Source organism: Saccostrea cucullata, unplaced genomic scaffold, assembly GCF_032062105.1.
Source record: "Saccostrea cucullata isolate Sc308-1 unplaced genomic scaffold, CSIRO_AGI_Scuc_v1 ctg11433, whole genome shotgun sequence".
Classification (NCBI taxonomy): Eukaryota; Metazoa; Mollusca; class Bivalvia; order Ostreida; family Ostreidae; genus Saccostrea; species Saccostrea cuccullata.
The window spans coordinates 1500-13589 of NW_026922934.1; the positions used below are offsets into that span (position 1 = coordinate 1500).

Here is a 12090-nt window from a genome sequence, read left to right on the forward strand (position 1 = left end):
TTCTTGATAAATTGCTGAATGTCTATTTATAAATATACGTTACGATAGGTACATGTAGAAATGGAAAAATACCCTTGCACATTATTAAGGTCTTCCGTTTCCAACGGAAGACCTTCTACTGATTCTGTTGGTAAAGATTATTAGGTCTTTCCACCTTTCTGTGGAAAGACCTATTGATTTCCTTCTGTTTCTTCTTTTCCTTATTTTTTATTTTTTTTCCGCCGTGTGATTTTTTGTTTCAAGATTTATCGAAAAGATAACTATTTCATAAGAATGTACTTTGTAAAAGATTTTCGCAGTTGACCCTGCATAAACGAACTTGGACCCCTTTCGGAGTTATTACCCCTTTCGCAAAAAAGCTTGTTATCGCTACTCCTTCAAAACCATAAACCATAGAGAAATGAAACCTTCACTAATCTCTTGGACTAATTTAGAAGACACTTCATTGATATATTACAAAAGTATTCGTCGACCCTTTGAATGAGTTCTTGCCCCTGAAACTTTTTGAATTTTACAAATAATTCAAAATTTCCGAAACGACAAGTCGTAGAGATATGGGACCAACTGCTTAAGATTCATTGACCTTTGACCTTAAAATTCACGTAAAGGTCAAAGGTCAAGGTCATTCCAAAAATGAGAAATTTAGCTCTTTTTATATCTCTTTTGTCCTTAAACATATACTTAATGTCTATGCATCATTAATATGTACTCCTAAAACTGTTTCAAAGATTTCATTCTTGTCCCCTAAGATTAAACCTTTAAAAAGTTATTACCCCTTGTGCGAAAAACCTTGTTATCACTACTCCTCTGAAACCATAGACCGTGGAGCCACCAAACTTTCACTAATGTCATAAGGGTCTTAAGGCCTAACTTCACTGTGTAAGTGAGAAAGGATCTGATGACCCCTTATATGAGTTATTGCCCTTTAACTTCTTTGTACATACTATTAAACCTTATAACCTGAAAACTATCAGTCATAGAAGCATAAAGTTAATTGCATTGTGACCCTTGACCTTTGACCTTGAATATTTTTTAAGGTCAAAGGTCAAGGTCATTCTTTTTTTCTTAATTTTTATTTTTTCTATGCTTTAAGACAGTTTTGGTTTCTTTTTCATGGAATTTAACTTTTAGGAGTCAGATATAAAACAAATTTGAAATTCAAAGAAGGTGGAAAGACCTCTTATTGTTCTGTGAACAATAAGTCTCCTAGTTAGGGTCTTCCGCTTCCTTCGGAAGACCCTACTGTTATTCTACTGTTTCTTATTATTATTTTATTTTTTTTTTCCCGCTCGATTTTTGACATGCGATTTCTCAAAGACCTTTGGACTGATTTTTATGAAACTTTCAGGTTAGATACCTTGTACTTAAACCTATTTACACCTGTTTTCAATTTTTTGATGCATGCCTTTAATTGTGAGTTATTGCCCTTTAATTGATAATTTTGATGTCTCGTTTCCACTAAAAATCTCAAGAACGACGTAGGATATTTACACGAAAGTTGGAGAACTTGTAGCCAATACATTGTAGATGTGCAGAACGATAAAATTATAAGCTGATTTTCTAAAGTTTGGAAGCTATAAAACGGCAAATTTTAGTAATTTTTTTTCTTGAATTTTTGCTACTTTTTGTGTAATAACTTTTGAACCGAGAATAATTTGGTAAGAAATATATAACAAAAGTTGTGTGTAATTACGAGAGCTTTCATATTAGATTAATGAAAAGGGGCTGGCCCCTATAATTAGGGGTTAATAGCTCATACACGTTTTTTCTGATAGCTAAAAATATTGGTATATTATGAAAAAGTTTGACTGAAATAATTTCGAACTTATAAAATCTTGTCATTTGATATAAAAAGAAATAAACTTCCAGCTATATTTAATTGTTTTTTATATAAAACAAGTACATGTATGTGAGAAACCTTTCAGGAACAAGTTGTCTACTATAGCCAGCCAAGCCTTTACTGCATACATGTGCACATTTTTAGTTCATGCATCTAAAAGATATAGTTTTGATTCGGTGTTTCTTTGTTTTCTTTTTATTCAAATAATTTTAAAATGTGATGATGTACACAACAATAAATAGTACCTAGTTTAGAGGATTTTTTCGCGCTTGTTTGTAAACAACGCGCGGCATTGTGGGAAATAGGAAGGTACGGGTGCGTCGATTTACCCAAAAGGACCCAAAAGGACCCAAAAGGAACCCAAAAGGACCCAAAAGGACCCAAAAGGAACCCAAAAGGACCCAGAAGGAACCCAAAAGGACCCAAAAGGAAATCAAAAGGACTCGAATTAAAATATTATAATACATTGAAAATTAATAATTAGAATTAAATTATGAATATTATATTATAAATTTACCTAAAAATTGGCAAAAACATACATTTATATTGTTGCAACTTTTGAAAATAAAGAAATAACATACGACTTTTATAACACATCAATCATTAAATCTGGTCAAGTATGCTTTGATTTCTTTTAGCTGAATTTAACAAAGTGCACTGTATTATTCTATTTCTCCTTTGTTTTATTATATCTTATTATATGATATTTGATAAATAAAGAAATAAGTTTATTTAATGACATGTTCTAGGCATATGGTATCGGGGATGGGTGGGGGTGGGGGATGGGGGGGGGTCCTCCCACCTCAACCCAAACACGCACTTTACCCTAAAAAAAAAACTAGTTTTAGTTCTAATAAAATATGATATTATTCATTATATATCCATTTAATCTCTTTATTTCAAGTCCTTTTGGGTCGTTCTTAATTTCCTTTTGGGTTCCTTTTGGGTCCTTTTGGGTTCCTTTTGGGTCCTTTTGGGTTCTTTTGGGTCCTTTTGGGTAAATCGACGCACCGGGAAGGTACTAAAGACGCGATGTACTAAACACTTATTTGACCTGATTCAAATTTGTCTGTAAATGTTCCAAACAATTGAATTTTTGTATAGCATATGCCTCGAAGTCATAAAGTCTGTACATAAGTAATTTAAAATACTCAATATTACCATTTAATTAAAAATTAAAACGTCAGGTAAATATCAGGTCTCTAGTATATCCCGTTTTTAGTGTGCCCCTTCGAGTCGACGTCGGACACATGTTTGTCATGGTTTACAAACTGAAAATAGAATGATTTGTGAAGTTGAACATTTTCTCACAAAGAATCCGCTTGTAGACATGCACACTCATTTAATCTGGAGCTACGAAGTACTTTGTCACTTCTCTGGAACATTATTCTAAGCAGAATTATCCCGATTCATATATTCTAAGAATCTTGTGTGAATTGTTTACGAGGAAATTCTGACTGTCACATTAACAAGGATGAACACTCTTGACTCTGCTTCGGATTCCCCAGTGATAATTGTATCGAGTGATGAAAGAGCTGACGGCGACATTTTAATGTATGATTGGCTTGGACCATTGGAATGAAGGTTAGAATATTTTTATTACTTAAAATTTACACTACTGATTACATGACAGTGACGTACATTGATGTTATTAGAAATACACAGACACACCGATATATTATCTGTTTTACAGTTCAGACGCTCTCTGTTTGCCTTGTAAATCCCCACAGCTTTATATTTTATTTTTATTAAATTTGAGGATGTAATTTCAACAGTCCTACTATCTATCATAGTGATCATACTCTATAATTCAAACTGCACTTAATGTTACAGAATATATTCAACTAATTATATATTGACAGTGTGACTGTAAGGGTGAGGGCAGATACTTATTTAGTTTTAATTTAGATTACAAGTGCTTGTCAAGCCGCATTTGACATTTGGTGCATCCATGCTCAATGTTCACACTGAGAGTTTATTCAAATGTTTAATTCGAATGAATTCACTGCTCGTTAAATTACTTCCCATTAGCTCCATGTGAACATGAGTAAGGATATCTAATTCAAATTAAATAGAAATGAATTTTGAATGTAGCTTAAACATGTTAAAGAAGCTAAGCACTGTGTGTCCAAAGTATACTGCGGAAAAATTGTGTGGAGCAATGTGCAAGTCACAATCTTCTTTTGCCAAGATGTTATCATAAGAGCTCGCATTATGGGCAGGGATTTGTGCTGCTGTCTGGACTCGCTATAAATAGATGTTCTCAAAAAGTCTTAATTATTTAATATCATACTTTACTGACAAAAAAAGAACAAATATTGCTCAGTTAAATTGCAAAAGAAATTTGTTTAAAAAAATTGAAATAATAGAAAGTTTGCATTTTTGTTTGATAAGACTGCTGTAATGGTTTAATGTTTGTTTATTTGCCTTAATCATACATTTTTCAGTCATTTCATGGTGCCACCACTTGGGATGGTATTAGCTGCAAATATAGACTTGTACTCAGCACTTATTGCCTTTAAGAAGTATGAGATCCATTTTGTGCTAACACCTACCGTGACACAGAATCTTGGTTTATGCAGTCTCATAGGAGTAACCTGTCTAAAGCATTTAGCAATGGGATTGGAACCTGCAACGTAAGGTTCAGCTTCTTATTGATAAATACCTTTGTTATACTTTGATTTATAATATTTATTTGAGAATTTCACTCATTCACATACTTAGAGATGTTGATATATATTGTTGAATAGCATCAGTTTAGACCTTTAATTAGCTAAGTAAACATGTACTGTGAGGTTTTTAAGGTCTCATTCATTTTATATGCCAGATGCATGTTAAGGAACATTACTGCATAAATGTTTTTGTCTTAAATTTGAGGCTTTTTACTAATATAGAGATATGTTAGTTTTAAACCTCTTCAAATTAGGGTAGACCTTTACTTTAAACTCAGCAATGTGAGTGTGTTGTGTGAACTTGTGTTAGCGAGACTGTGTGTTGTATGAATTTGTGTTAGCAAGGCAGTGTGTTTTGTGAACTTAATTGTGTTAGCCTGACAGTGGGTTGTGTGAATTCTTGTTAGCTTGACAATGTGTTGCATAAACTCGTGTTAGCGGGACAGCGTGTTGTGTAAAATCGTGTATAAAGTGTAAGTGTGACAGTGTGTTGTGTAAACTCGTGTTAGCTAGACAGAGTGTTGATTGAACTCGTATTAGCGAGACTTCGTGTTGTGTAAACTGGTGTTAGTGAGACTGCGTGTTGTGTAAACTCGTGTTAGCGAGACTGCGTGTTGTGTAAACTCATGTTAGCGAGACAGCGTGTTGTGTGTATTCTTATTAACGAGACAGCATGTTGTGTGAATTCGTGTTAGCGTGACAGTGTGTTGTGTGAACTTGTTATCCTGGAAATTTGTCGTGTGAACTGGTGTTAGAGAGATAGTGTGTTGTGTGAACTCGTGTTAGCAAGATTGGATATTGTGTGAACTCGTGTTAGCCAGACTGCGTGTTATGTGAACTCGTGTTAGCGATATTGCATGTTTTTTGAATTTGTGTTAGCGTGACAGTGTGTTGTGTGAACTCGTGTTAGCCTGACAGTGTGTTGTGTGAAATAGTATTAGGATGACAGTGTGTTGTGTGAAATGGTATTAGGATGACAGTGTGTTATCGCAACAGCGTTTGGTGCGAACTTGTGTTAGTGAATAGTGAGACAGCCTGTTTTGAGAATTCGTGTTAGCGTGACAGTGTGTTGTGTGAACTCGTGTTAGCCTGACAGTGTGTTGTGTGAAATGGTATTAGAATGACAGTGTGTTGTGTGAAATGGTATTAGGATGACAGTGTGTTATCGCAACAGCATTTGGTGCGAACTTGTGTTAGTGAATAGTGAGACAGCCTGTTTTGTGAATTTGTGTTAGCGTGACAGTGTATTGTGTAAACTCGTGTTAGCATGACAGTGTATTGTGTAAACGCGTGTTAGTGAGACTGCGTGTTGTGTAAACTCATGTTAGCGTTACAGTGTGTTGTGTGAATTCATCTAAGCGTGACAGTGTGTTGCGTGTACTTTTGTTAGCTAGACAGTGTGTTGTATGAACTCGTATTAGCGAGACTGCGTGTTGTGTAAAACTTGTGTTAGCGAGACAGCGTGTTGTGTGAATTTGTGTTAGCGAGACAGCGTGTTTGTGAATTCGTGTTAGCATGATAGTGTGTTGTGTGAACTCGTGTTAGCCTGATATTTTGTTGTGTGAAATTGTATTAGCGTGACAGTGTGTTGTGTGTTAGTGTGACAGCGTGTGGTGCGAACTTGTGTTAGTGCGAAAGTGTTTTTCAGTGTTGTGATGGCGAGCTGTGTGATAGCCTAATGGCGTCTTTTGTGTCGGTAAGATGGCACGCTTTTATGAAAGTGCTATTGAGCTTTAGCAAGTGGCCCTATCTGGACACGCCTTATTATAATTGATCAGTTCTCAGATATACAGTGAATTACCGGTATTATTGTCACCATGAAATCAGCATTTACAGTTGCAATTACCTAGTTAGTAATCATAAGATATTGGTTTGTCAGTTTTAAAATTATGGTGTTCCAATGATGTGAAGTTGCAGTGTGTTAGCATGTTAATTTCAACAGACTGCCACTCCAATGCAGCTTTAAACAACACGCTGCTGTGTTAACACAAAACAAAATATCATGCAAACACAACTTTAAACAATCTGTTGAGTGTTAGCTTCACTGCATGTTGGATTCAGTGTGCTGGCATATTATCACTGACGTACATGCTAGCACATTGTCACATCGTGCTAGTATGTTGTCATAAATACTCTAGCACATTATCCTAAACCCACTAGTGCATGATTACTTTGCACTTGTATGTTGTCTTATTAGGGAATAGCATAAATGACTGCCTTAATTGGTGTAAACTTCTTTTAATTGATGAAAGAGTACATTAAAATTTACAAATTATACACAGAAAATGTGACAATATCTTATCTCTCAATTTGATAATCTAATTTATAATCTCATGAATTGCACTTTTTATTAGTAAAAGAATTATAGATTAAAAAATTTCAATTTCTTTTGGATAGGTGTGACTCATCTGAAGACTGAATTTTGATACCAAGCATGACCATGATTTGCCAGAAGATCATCTGTTTGGATGTGACATGGAATAAACAGCATAGTGAAAATAAGTCAAGTTTTGGTTTGTGAAGACAATTTTTAAACACACTGTGTATCATTTTTAAATTTTGATTTGACAACATAAATCCACAAATATGAACATATCAATTGCTCTCAGTTTTTCAAGTGAAATAGTTTTTGTAACAGAAATACATGTACCAGTAATTACATTGGAATAAATGTTATTTTTAAATATAATAATATTTTGTTTGTGTAGCATGTTGACCTCTTTATTAAGGTCTTCCCTTTCAAAGTTTAGACTTACTTATTCTAATGATTAAGATAGATCCTCTGTCTTCAGCAGGATTAGAAGATCTTGTAATACATGTATGTGTATTTTTTACAGTATAATGTAAAAAAAATTGTTATTTTGGCACATACAACTAATTAAAGGCATAAACATGTGTATGATTCCAAGGAATTCAGTACATAGGGCATGTACATGTAGTTTTCTAAAACAAGATTGAAGAGATGTCCAGTCGCATTTCAATGTCAACTGCAAAACTGTGCTGTTGCATATTTATTAGCCCATCTGAGCTAAAGGAACCAGTAAATTTTTTAAAAACATAATTTTATCCATTATCATCATTGTCTAAAATTTCACAATATCATTTTCCAGAACCAAAGTGAAACTTGGCACAGAGCATCCTTAGTGTAGGGGATTCAAATTGTTCTTATGCAGGGCAATACCTTCAAAGAGATTTGTTTCTTTAATGCTGTAAATGTATAATATTTAGCTTGTACAATATTTGGTGGAAATTGACTTTTGAATAAGTTAGCATAGATATTCTTATTTATGTTTATGTACAAGACTTTTAGCTTTGTACTTGATTTAGTGATTGCTGCATTCCGCCAAAGCCACTAAAAAAGAATACACAGCCATATGTAATATGTTTACAATATACCTTTCAGAGAATTTTACACTCCTATTGAGGTACCACCAGTTGCTAGTGGAAAGCTGCAAATTCGAAACATACACAACACATTTCTGTGCGTTTATTATAAAAGTATTGTTCTACTTACTGATTGCAACTAATGAAGATTGTTCATCATTATTGTAAATACATTTGGATTTTTTGAATTATTATATAATTTGTTTATTTTATTTACCTAGTTATATTGTATATTAAATGATTTTAAAGCCATTTTTAAGATGGTAATGTAGCAAAACACTTATGTTTCTGTAGTATGACACGTTTCACAAACATGATATATCCGATATCAAAAGTCATAATATTGGAAGTTAAACTGTTGTGGATACGATTTCAAGAATGCTGTTAGAGAGAGTACCCTTTAGACCTCATGCTCACACCAAATTAAAGATTTCAAGTAAGGGTTTCTGAGACAAATCGAAAAAGAGAATGTTAGCAAAGTTGACAATCTAGACAGAAACATTTAATCTTTTGCTTATCGCTAGGAAGGAAGACCCACTCGTTGCTTTGCAACGAGCTTTGCTCTAGTTATTCTTTTTTTTCTTCTGCTTCCTAGACCGCAACTTTGAAGCCTCATATCTCACTCATTTCTCAACGGATTTCGCTCAAATTTTCAGAGGTTATAGACGTTTATAAACTCTATCAGAACAATGACTAAAATTTCAAAAAGTCACTTCCGGTTTTGAGTTATTTCCCTTTAAACGAAAATTTATAGCCTTTCGTTTCCAGACAAAGGCTCAGAGACGGCTAAAGCTGGAACAGAAATTCTACTGATTTTAGATAATAGAAGAATTGAAGTTGTGCACATCGGTTTTTGTTTTTCGATTTCTCTATTCAAAATGGCGCTATATAGGGGTCAAAAATTAGAACGCTTAAAAGAACCAAAAATTACTCATATTTTGCTTTTTATCTTCTAAACTAAAAATATTTTGTTAAAATATATAGAACATAATTTGTGCAGAATTAAAAGATCTTTCAAAAGATATGTAGCAAAAAGGGTTGACCCCTAAATTAAGGGATCTAGAGGGGCCAAAAGTTTTTTCCAGATATCTCAAAAAGTATTGAGAATTTGTAATACATCAAAGAGCAAAGTTGTTGAAAATGTCAAGCTTAATCTAATGAAGTCGTCAAAATACGTCCAGCGTCGTCACTTCCTGCCAAACCGGAAGTAGTCGGAAAACGCGTATTTTTGCCGTTTTTGACAAATTTTTGGGCAACATATGTCTCTGGGAGCTAAAAAAATTAATTTTTCGTGCGTCGTCGTCACTTCCGGTCAAACCGGAAGTAGCAAAAATGGCTTATTTTTGCTTTAATTAACATAGCTTTAGAGGATTCAAAGCTTTTTTGGGCGTTATTTCTCATTTTTGTTAAAAATGAAAGCTACTTCCGGTCAAACAGAACGGAAGACCTACTCGTTGCTTTGCAACGAGCTTTGCTCTAGTTCTTATATATTGTTGTTAAAGCTTTTTCATATCCGTTAGTCACCTTCCGTCAATAACAGATAAAAGCTGTTTGTCTGCACATTGTCCATCTCTGATGTTAGAAAAAAGTGCAAAAGTCTATATTTTCTCGAGAATTTGCAGTATATCTATTTTTAAACATGTGTTACTATATACTGAAAGGAAAAAGGAACGCATATTTTACTTTTAAATTTAATTAAAACTATTATTTCGAAAATGTTTTCCAGTATTGTTATCAAACATTTTAATTCATCTTTAATCTACAAGTTACCAAAATCTTGTGTGATTTTGACTGATAGTTCCTGAGTTATTGAAATTGATATGTCGATACCCTCCAAAATTAGAATAAAAATTCTCATCATCTCCCTTGCACATTGGTAACAGCCTTGATTTTCCTGTGCATTGAGTTCACCAGAGCATTTATCTTTCTCATTTGATTATCATTCAACGCTTCCGACAATAGTCTTAATGGTTGATAGAAGCTGTATTATTCCAAAGCCAACAAATCCCCCCCGCCAAATGAGTGCCACGAATTTTCATTTTAGGATAGAATTTACAGAATCCAGCTGGTTTGGTACACGTGAATGTTTGTGAGAAAGTCTCGACAAACACTGGCTACATTTTCCGAGTGTGAACATGCTAAAAACATTACGCACACGACGCGCGTGAGAGTAAAATCGACGTAAAAGTTGCCAAGTTCGCGGACCAAATTAGAGCAGAGAATTTCTATCAATTTTAGGGTGAAAATATTGGTATGATAGTTTGCTGTATAAATTTCGGTTTCAGTGATAACACCTTGACAACAATCGAGGTGACATGATGAAAAGCCCTGTCTTGATGTGACGTTGTTACGCGTCAACGTCTCCGCCATCGTTGGTTGGAAACCTTTTAATTTACTCTCTGACAACTGAAAAACCGTTTTTTGTTGAAAAGTTTAAAACAAACTGCACAGCAACATCTTGTTGCCTTTTTATTCACTTTCGCAATTCTATTACTGGAACCAGTGTAACTTCCGTCAGCCATACCATGATTGCACAAAATTTATACTGATTTCAAATGCGGAAAACGATGTCTATTACTCCAATGCATCGATTAGCACCACAAAATGTGATCATAAAATTGTCATCATCAACAGGCACGTGTTTTTGGCTTTTTATCATTTCCCCTACGTGACGCCATACATTTCATGGTTGAGTAATTTTGACCAGCAATTTTAGTGCACAGTAATCAAAATACACATTTGACAAATTTTCATAATTTTCGGCCATATAGTTAAATATATTTCGATATTATGCTATTATGCGTTTCTTTTTCCTTTCAGTATATAAATAAAAATCAAAACTTATTCTTTTCATTCTGTATTTCATATATGCTTTCTTTTACTTGTTGGACACTATATGCCAATAGCAGTTAAAAACATATAGTCTGCAATTATTCATCCAAAATTTAAGAAAAAAGTACAAAAAAATGACATTTTCCCGATATTTTGATTGATTGATTGATTGTATACTGTTTAACGTCCCTCTCCAGAATATTTCACTGATATGGAGACGTCACCATTGCCGGTGAAGGGCTGCAAATTTATGCCTATGTTCGGCACTTATGGCCTTTGAGCAGAGAGGGATCTTTATCGTGCCACACCTGCTGTGACACGGGGCCTCGGTTTATACGGTCTCATCCGAAGGACCGCACCATTTATTCGCCTTTTACGACAAACAAGGGGGTACTGAGGATCTATTCTAACCCGGATCCCCACGGGGGTCCGATATTTTGCATTACGTCTATTTTTAATACTATAAATAGAAATGGAAATATCTGCTTCTCATTCAGTATTTGATATAAGGCTTTCTTTTACTTGTTGGTCACCATATGCCAATAGCAGTTAAAAGCAGATAGTCAGCAATTATTCATCCAAAATTTTAGAAAAAAGTACAAAAAATGACATTTTCTCGATATTTTGCATTACGTCTATTTTTAAACATGTGTTACTATAAATAGAAATGGAAACCTCTGTTTATCATGATGCATTCTATTAAATGTTCTTTTGTTCTTGTCAGTTACATTATGTCAGTTACAGTTAATGACAGTAAGTCGGTAAATTGCCCTTCTCTAATTTGAGAATTAGTGGAAAATCGACATTAAACAGTTAATTTCATATGTGTCTATTTTTAGACATTTGTACTATTTAAAGATATGAGAGCCTGTCCTCAATTATTTGTGAGATATTAAACTTTTCCTTGTTCTTATTGATGAAATATTGGAGAGATTCGTATTTTTATTATTTAAGATTCAGTGGAGCATCAAAATGATGGAAAATTGACATTTTTCAGCATTTTATGAGACATGTCTATATTTAGGCATTTGAAGCTATAAATAGAAAACGGAAATCCCTGAAAATAATATGCATGGTATTATCGGTGTCCAGTCTCTGACACTAACATTTTTACTTTTACAGTATATTTCATAATTACCTAGCAATGGCATCTTAAACTCTGCCCAAATTTCATTTTTTGGATTTTTCTTAAATATGTCTATTTTAGATATATGTTACTAAAAATAGCATTGAGATCCCACTCCATTTTTTTCATGTGGGGACACTACTAATACTGAAGTCTGACGACAAGCATATGATTTGAAAAATTTCCGTAGACAATTTTTTTTATTTAACCTTAAATTTCTCAAAAAAAGCCAAATT

General features: G+C 33.9%; 1 long non-coding RNA gene across 1 annotated transcript; it reads left to right on the forward strand.

Moving 5' to 3' along the window:
* The first annotated feature begins 2018 nt into the window (after positions 1 to 2018).
* On the forward strand, positions 2019 to 7184 carry LOC134262820 (uncharacterized). Its single transcript, XR_009991115.1, has 4 exons — positions 2019 to 2149; positions 2859 to 3424; positions 4288 to 4476; positions 6910 to 7184. It is a non-coding gene; the product is annotated as an uncharacterized LOC134262820 (long non-coding RNA).
* The last annotated feature ends 4906 nt before the right edge of the window (positions 7185 to 12090 follow it).